This window comes from Formica exsecta, unplaced genomic scaffold, assembly GCF_003651465.1.
Source record: "Formica exsecta isolate Colony F162 unplaced genomic scaffold, ASM365146v1 scaffold318, whole genome shotgun sequence".
Classification (NCBI taxonomy): domain Eukaryota; kingdom Metazoa; phylum Arthropoda; class Insecta; order Hymenoptera; family Formicidae; genus Formica; species Formica exsecta.
Window position 1 is genome coordinate 687899 of NW_021850434.1, and position 9739 is coordinate 697637.

Below are 9739 nucleotides of genomic sequence, written 5' to 3' on the forward strand. Positions count from 1 at the left end.
CCAGCAGCCTCACGCACGGATGCGAAATGCGCGAGAGATGGATACTCACCCGGCTATTACGCGCGACTCGATGATACGCACGATACGTGCGTAAAAACCGCAGGATGACCTCGCGAACACCTCCTCTCCATATGTCCATCTGCGTGCCACCGACTGTTCCCGAACCGGGAGCAGTCATTTAATACGAAATTCCCATCGCGAAAAAAAGAAAGGGAAAAGGGTAGATCCCGTCGAGTTTCACTAGATTTCTCTTCGTAAAATCATGCCTGGATAAAATGATATTTGTCAATAGGAATTTCGTATAAATTATAACGGTAACAGACTCTCTTATTCCGAAGATGGGCTTGAAAATTGTGTATCATACCTAGACATTAATATGAGAAATTCATTAAACAAATTATAGACGAAAGAAGTGAAGGGACAATTATGGGATCCTGTCCTTTAATTTATGTGAAGTAAGCATTAATCCACCATAAGTCATTCCGCTTAAACATTAATTGCAAATCAAATAAGAAACTTGATATCTCCTAGCGTCGATGAAATAATTATGAAGGTAACGGTAGAGGAGAAAATGTGCGATTTTCATTTCTGAGATATTAAAATAATTACTATTATTACACATCAGGTTGTGGATGGTCGTTACCAACAAGAAGACTCGGTTTGATCTAAAAGTCTGCGCAATTTACTGATATGCATGTATTTTTTCTGGCCTGCTGCGAGGAAGTGCACGCGTGTCTATGATTGCCAGTTGAACATGCGGATTTAATGTCATCCGTCTTGCTGTGAGAAGTGTGTATCATGGTATAATTCATTTTTTATAAGCTTCATATATTTCATCTTATACTGAAGCAACCAGGATTGGCAAAAAACTTGTTATTTTTATTTCAAACAAAAAACATTGTTTTTTTTTTTTTTGTTTAAAACAATGTTTTTCGTTTTATTTGTGTTTTTAAATAAAGTAACAAAAAAAAAACATATTTTAAACCAAAAAAGCATGTGTTAAACACGCAAAAAAACACTTGATAGCTTTGATCTGTGTAAATATCACGATTGGCATGTTTTAAACACATTGTTTAAAACATGCCAATCCTGGAAGCAACCACATTCTAACTTGACATAATGATTAATATGTAAATAAAATATGAAAAACATGAAAAGAGAGAGAAAATAATCATTATTATAAATATATAAGCTGATATTTAGCCGTCGATAATTATCGAATTAAATTTTCTTGTTAGATTTAATTGAATATTGAGTCTGCTTTTTTCTCCCTCCAAATTATTACACTCTCTTAATCATTACACTCGACTGTCTAATTTCTCGTCAAAATAAAAATTGTTTATTCTTCTATAAAAGGTTAAACGTGTTCTTGTGTCTACTTATAGAAAACGCTATGCATAGCAGAACAGGTAGTCGCTTAAAGAATCTCGTAATTTACACCTAACGCGTGCACCTGCCGAGTCTACCGTCCAGACTTGGCAGGGCAAACTCAATCTTCCGTATCCGGGAAAGCGCGCCGAGTCCGCGTGCAAGGCTATTACGCAAATCGTAAAAGGCCGGAGGTGGACGACGAAGAAGAAGGCGAAACGAGTCGTCGAAGAATAGGCTGTAATTTCGCGAGGTGGCACCGCGCGATGCATGAGCTAGATCAGTTCGGTCTCTCGATAAATTGCAGACTGCATAAAACGAGGAAGAAATAACAAAAAGAGAGAGAGAGAGAGAGAAGGCATCGTACCCTTTTCTCCCAAGATATATCTTACACGAGCGTTGTATCTAACGGGGCGCGCTGATGAGAGAACGGAGGGACGGATGATATCTTCGCTCTAAGAGTTCCGTGGCAATCGGGAATGGAAAGAAGGCGCACTCATTGGACCTTCACTTCCTCTCATTGTTCTCTATCGTCTCCTTTCCTTCGCACTATCGCGGAGGCGCTTTCTCAGCTCGCCTTAATTCGCCCGGTCGTATTCAGGGGTGAGGGAGGAGGAAAAAGAAGAGAGAGGTGGGACCCGATGGTAACAGTGTAACATCCGATTAGCTCATTATGCGAAGATCGACATTGATAAATTCGACGCGTTGGCCGCTCGAAATACGCGGTTGCGGGCGATTCCGCTCTAGTCGCTCCGCGTTATGCTACCAACACGCTCTCGTCGCTTCCGACAGAAGAGATATTCTCCATGAGAGAACGGTTGTCGATTATTTCTCGTAGTCTAGCGGTACTGTCGCAACTACAAGGTGACGCTGATAATAAGCTTCCGGAGACATCATTGATCCCCTTAGGAACACATCGAAAAAGAAATTGCATTTTTATTAATTAATTATACACACACAAGAAAACCCGCACAAAATTTCCGATATCTAAAGTGAAATATTTTAATAGAAAATTAATATGTATTTTTAATTTGAGAGAATGCCAATTATTATAACATTAGATAGTTATATACATATAACATATATACATATATATATATATATATATATATATAATATAAAATATATCTATCAAATTCACGCAATTCCAGATTATAGTAGATATTATTATGTAAATTACTAAAAAAAAATTAATGTCATGTAAACACACGTAGCTTTTTCCAAGTGAAAGTGAATTCTTTTTTGCTCGTACGATATTTCACGAAGTATCAAATTCATAGTAATTAATGTTGTATAAAGTTTTTATTGTATCCAACTCGTTAAAAGACAACAGGTGTATAGATATGCAAGTATACGGTTGTTAATGATCCAAGGTTTTTCTGATACGACCAGGTGCGCACTGTCAAGTGGCAAAAACCAGGTGAGAATCAAGGCTGCGCGAGAAAGTTTTCAAAGGAAAAGCAATCTGGCCAGATTGATTAATTACGACCAATGATTACATCAATTTACGCACGTATCAATTTAATAATAATCGATAAAACGATCTAATCGATATACCAAAAGAATTTATCATCGTTAATAGCTTCCTGCACTTCCGTACGTATGTGCGTGGTAAAAATAACTACTATTCTCACCGTAACGACCAGTGCAAGGATTGAGAAAATAGGATGAAACGGGTTTCGCATATTCTTAGAAATCTCTCAGGGAACAATCAACGGCGCATCGATTCGCATTCTCAAGCCGTCCAGAACCGCCCATCGTTTAGAAAGTTTGTGCGGAAAGAAGGGCCCCTCTGTACGATACAACGTCCGATTAGTTCAACGACGCGTAGATCGCGGCGATAAATTCGCGGTGCAGAGGATACGCCGCAGCTGGTTGTACGCGCGCGAATCGTACGATCGCGATCTCTCACCGCCACCTTAACGGTAACATCTGGCCGCGGTTTCGGCGCTTAGCGGTCTCAAGGACCGCAGATATTTCGCTGATGCGGTGCGTGCGTCGGTAGGCAGGTATTCGGCAGGTGGTGACCTACCTGTCTGCCCGCGGGCCGGAAGCGAAGGTGGAGAGATTCAGTCCGGGGCTATACGTCATCGCCGAGTTATCCTTTATCGCGGGCTCAACGAGAGAGTCAAATTACGGGCCTTCGGCCTTATTTTTATGATTTCGGCGAGGCCGCGTACGATAGAAGCAACCGGCAGATAAGAAAGGTGCACGATCTTCGATTATAAATCATAACTTGACTGGATAGGAACGATAAACGAACTTCCCCAATTTTGTAACAAGATTCATCTGGCAAGCTCGCGAAATAATAAATTTTTATATTTATTTATCTGCCGTTTGAGCGACACACTGTTTTGTTTAATTCTAACCGCGACAAATTACTGAATACGTGTTAAATACAGTTTACGACCCGTGACGTTCGAGGATTAGTCTTGACTTGTTACTAATGTATACTATTCATCATTCACATCGATAACGTGAAAGTCATAATGTCCCTGATCTCCGGGGATTATCATCGTGTTACTTCCTGAAGATTATCTCCGGACTGGTAGTTTGCGAGGGGAAATGCGATGAGAAACACTCGGCAATTAATCATAATGCAGTCTTTTCGATTGTCTCCCTCGTTATTTAGATGCAAAAATGCTTAAAATTTTAATAACATCTTAATAACACGCTAAACTTCTCAGATAACGCTTTATGTTTTAAAACAACAATTTTATTCTATAAAAACCAGGTTCACAAATCTCTATTTAATCAAAAATTAAATATTTTTTAAACTAATTCTACTAAATAATATTACAACGGATAAACTTTCGCGAATATATCGCAATATATTTACACATTTTTGTTCAACGGAAGAATTTCTTTGCCCAATAAGATTTAAAGCGAAAAAAAAAACATCAAAATAAAGGTGCCGCGTAAAGTAAATTCTCTGTTTTAAAACCAGCGAGAATCCCGGTATGAATAAAACCTCAGGTCTAAGTTTCATTTCTCAACATTTGCGGCACCTCTAATCGATTTCCCCATGAATCTTCTATAAATCATGTCCTATCGATAGCGAAACGTTATCGAGAAAATCGACTGATACGCCATCCTAGCGGCTGTACGACGTATTATCTCTTTGACATCTTTTTTAAACCTTAAACATCGGCGCGTATTTTCAAAACATTCGTGTAACGTAATAACTGTAATTTGATATCGGAAACATGTGTGTGAAAAAAGTATCTCATTTAATATATTTCCAATAATACTATCTAAAGTTCGCAAAAATTTTGCGTTAAATGTCATCGACATCTCCGTGCTTGTACAATACTTAACGATTAGAAGCAAAAATTGCAGAGCTCGTAAAATTTGCATCTTTTCTTTCCCCGGCGTATCGTGCCTCAAGTTATTCAGCAAACACTGTCGAGTTGCAATTCATTGGATTAAATTTTTATTGTCGCTTGCCTTGCGTATGTGACTTTTTAACCCGTCCTGTCCAGCAGCACTATTTATCACAGTGCACGCAAGCTGCGCGATCGCATAAATAACTACGATTGACGTATGTGCGACGCAGCCGTTAAGACGTATTATTCAAAGCTACGTTTTTGCATCGCGCGCGCGCGCGCGTGCGCGTACATCATATCGATCAAAACACAACAAAAAGTTATTTTGCAAAAACAATACAAAATATATTTCGCGCCTTCAATAATAACAATCGATATTAATAAGAATTAACATTTTACAAGACGTATGAGAACGTTGCGTGCGGACAAACAGGTCATTACAATGTTAGATGCATATTAAAGATCAAGCAATATTAATTGTATATAAGTACGAAATAAAAACAGGAAATTCTATTTATAATATTTACATTATTAGTCGTGTAACATAGAGATATATTTGAAAGGAACCTCGAAATACACGGCATACAAAATTATAAGTAAAATCCTATCTCGAATCCGGTCGCGAATTATAAATCGTTTAAAGCGAATAACTGTACGATAAATCGAAAAATCATAGCTGCGAAAGAGACACGCACGCAGATATGTATACATCGCGTCTTGGCCGAAAAATACATTTATGAACAACACGCGCGCACACTCGCCGGACTTACAGCGGTGTTGCGTAATAACAACGTGGCTGGGCCACCACCGACAATTACCGGGCTTGACCAATTCGCAGATCAAACAGGATGCGAATCGATCGAATCGGCGGAGCCAGCCGGGCGCGCGTGCAATTACCGGAACAGTGCCTCTCGCATACGGCGGCACGCACCGGATACGCGCGGCCGCGCGGAGGCGCCGCAATGAGAATTCATGAATTAAAGGCTCGCGCGCCATGTGCCCCGAGGGCTAACCGGCTAACTCGCGGTCTCCCAAGAATCCCGACGGTGTGGCCCACCTGTTTCGTGTCCACCCGTTCGCCGCTCGGCCCATCCGCGTCCCCGCGTTACCGCTCCAGTTGGCACAGATGTTCGTTTGACTTCGACTCTCCGGGTTTCTCTCCCGCCGTTTAGCCCGCGCGCAGCCGTCTCTTTTTGTCTCTCTCGTCGGTGCATTCTCCTCTCTTTATTATAGCCCAAGCGCCACCGAGAGTTGAGCGAGCGAGAGAGAAGGGAAACAGAGGAACAGAGAGAACGGAAGCAAAATTGATAGATGGATAAGAACGAAATGAAATGGATGAATATAAGCCGGCTGTTCTTTTGATAGCAGATTCTCTCGTTGATTTGGACTCGATTTTTCTTTAGCAAAAATGTCGAAGAAGATCGTCATTTCTTGCAAAGTTTCCAATTTTTCCTATCATGTATTTTTGTGACTGTAATTATAAAGAACAATGGGTAAAATGAATCGATTTTGGCCTAAAAAGTGTAACGTAAGTTATACATGTAATCTTAATCTTTTTGGGGTCACTGAATACGACGGTAGCAATTTTATCCGTCTAAACCCGTGAGAAAGTGATCAAAATTCGCCTTAAACCGTCTAACCAAATTATTATTAAAAGTGACTTATTTCAACCTCTTTAAAGCGAATTTTAACCATTTTCCACGGGTTTAGACAAATAAAACTACCATATTCAGCGACTGTAAGATTACATGTATAACTTACGTTACTTTTTAGGCCAAAATCAACTCATTTTACCCATCGTCCTTTCAAATTAAGATTTTGTTAAACTCCACTTATTTCCAATTAATTAAAGAATGTAGTTTTATTAACCTTTTAACTTTACAAAGTTTAATTTGTAAAAAGCCCTTTTTTCAATCGCTTAAAATTATTAATGCCAGAAGACTTCTGATTAAAAAAAAAAATCGTCTTTACAGGTTGGCCAGAGAATCTGCTATAAAAGAAACATCCGTTTTAAGATATTTTGTATAATAAAGCAAAGCTGCTACAATATGTAGTATTTTTGAAAAGACTTATTTGACATAATAATTCGGCAAGTTATTCAAAAAACGTGACATATATTCGCGTTATATGAAGCATCGACCTCGTCAACATTTGACAAATTCTTTTATCAATTTATAATCTGAATTTTTTAAGATTCCGTTAAAGTAAAATTTATATTAAATTAACTAAACAATTATAATCATCAATTATAAAGATCATAAAAAATTCCTTTTTTCAATCGATTAATTATTTAGAAACTACTAAACATTTTTATTTTTTCAATCTATGCACACGTAGAAATTCGTCAGTTTATAGCTGTTGCGAACAAAATATATATCTTATCTAAAAACATCGACGTAAGTTAATAAACGCATGCGACTATAATGTACCGATATGCGAATACGCGAACGCGCACATCTGTCGAATACCAAGAATGATAGAGAGAGAGTAAAAGGTAATATCCCGGCACACACATTGTCCAGACAAATGTCTCCCTACGAATAGAAGGGTGGGAATAAATGCGTGTATAGCAGACGTTTGATAATTAAATGCAATCAACCGACGACGACAACGACAGGATGTGACGTGAACTGATCCAGCATGGCTGCGCGGCTTTTTACGCGCCTATCTGTCGTTCTAATGTGTAATTTGAAGGTGTTCGACGCGGTTGAACAAGCTAATCGCATGACGGATGCCGATCAGGAAACGCGACGGCGCGGCCTTCGATTTCCAGGATATTATTTCCTATCGCGGAAATCGCTATTGCCATGATCGAGTCACGAACGATACTCAACGAAATCAGCGAGGAGCGCGCAATCTACGTGTAATTCCGCACTGATTCTATATTCGATTATTTAAGAAATTTACCGTAAATTGTAAATTAGAAAGAAGGTGCATATATAACGAACATATATATATATAATTTTAATAAATTATAATAATTACACAAATGTTTGGATAAAAATGAAAAGTTAAGTGATTGCAAACATAACAATTTGTGTTCTACTTTTAATCGCGCATATTATGCGTATGAGATTTCACAGATACAACCGGTATAAAATCGATAATATATAATTTTTTGATAATACAACACACATACACATACACACTGATTAAAACAGTGACATAAGACTTCAGGTATACTCCGATTTCATTTAAAAGAGTATTGTATCTCAAATGTTATAACATTCTTTGCGAATTATTTATATAGATATAAATATGTTTTTAAAATCTCCAAACAATATTTTTTTAAAGATAGATAGAGAGAGAGAGAGAGAGAGATGTTTTAAATATACTTTAAATAAATGGGAATCTCATCAGTGGATTAATATTAATATACATTTATTATAACGTCACTTTATAGCTAACAATTAAAAGAATATAAATAATATGTGCAAACATTTACTTTTTATGCAAATGGCACTGATTGCTTTAATCGCAATAATCAATAATATATTAAACGCGCCTCCAATAAACTGACTTTCAAGAAAATCGGAACTACACCAAAGTTATAATTGCGTGTGTGAATAAAATGTATGAAATAAGTTCGTGAATAAGGATAGTCTCAACTAAATTGAGACATATATCACTTGCGCGATAAAAAAGTTGATGACAGATGAACGTGTAAATGTAAACAAACATGTTATTTGATACTTTCGGTGTTATGTGCGACACCTAAACAACTGAAAGTTATCAAAAAATGTATCGATATAGTTTGTTGTAGTTTTTATCTGCGTATATATCGAGTGTGGAGAAGCCGAGCGATGCTCGCTCGAGCGTGCCTTTCTAGGAATTAAAGATTTGATAACGCGAGAAGGATTGAAGAAGGATGCGTGAAGGATGCGAGAAAGAAAGAAGATCCAGAACGTCAAGAAAACGCGAGGTCGTTCGCGACTTGACGAATCCCGTGCGAGTTGATTTTTTATTGGATCATGAAAATCGAGGGATTATGATTATTAGTTATCGATCAAGTCCGCGTGGATTATTTAGCTCATTGTCAGCAGTGCCGAGGATTATTTAGCTCATGAAATTCTCGAAACGCCACACCAAGATAAGACGCGTTTGCGGAATCAATCTCAAAAGTTACGATTTTTTTTTTATTAAATTATGCGAATAGAATGATTATGATTATTAGTTATCAATTTATGTTTCCACGCGGATTAATTATTATACATTAATATATATGCTAAGGATCCTTACTTGTTCCTTCTATATATAGTATATTCGGTTATTATATTTTATATTACTTTTTATAAGCCGTATCATCACGGCTATAAGCCATATCATTATACGATAAATTATTTATTCATTTATTTAATTCTTCATTTTATTTCATCGAATTCTATATGAGCTATAGGGACGAGTAAAAGTATATTTTCTGATTTAACAGAGGACTGACATCGCCCACATTTTTTTACCATCAATACATCATAAGTGACTCTCTATAGCTTCCGATCCTTCAAATTAACCAATTTTATTCCGTTAACGACGCGAGCAGTTTGTTTAGGCATACCGATGCGCGTGGCCATCGATGAAAAGAAACCATGGGCGAGACATCGATCGCCACCTTTACAAAAAGAATCAACAGCGGGTGGAATTGATCAGCTACCGTGTGTTTCTGCATCTGCTCCTCTTTAGTCAGCCTTTATTATAAGTTAGGAATACAAAAAGTTCCTCCACGCGCATTAGTTCCGCGTATCCGATCTTCACGGTGCATATATTGATGAGCGATAACGATCCGATCCAACCTCGCTTCGGAAAAAGCCTAACTATCCCTTTTATATTCCATCGAAATACTCATCGAAGTATATAAACACTACTCGTCTTTCTAAAACCGAGAAAATTTTGCGTTAATTGGATGAATATATTATAATTACTTTCGGAGTAAAGTATTCATATCAGAAAAACAAATAAAATATTTTACAAATGATCGTGAATATCGTTTCAGTAAAATAAAAGCATCAAAGCAATATCAAATAGAATATAAAAAGCGATATCAAATACAA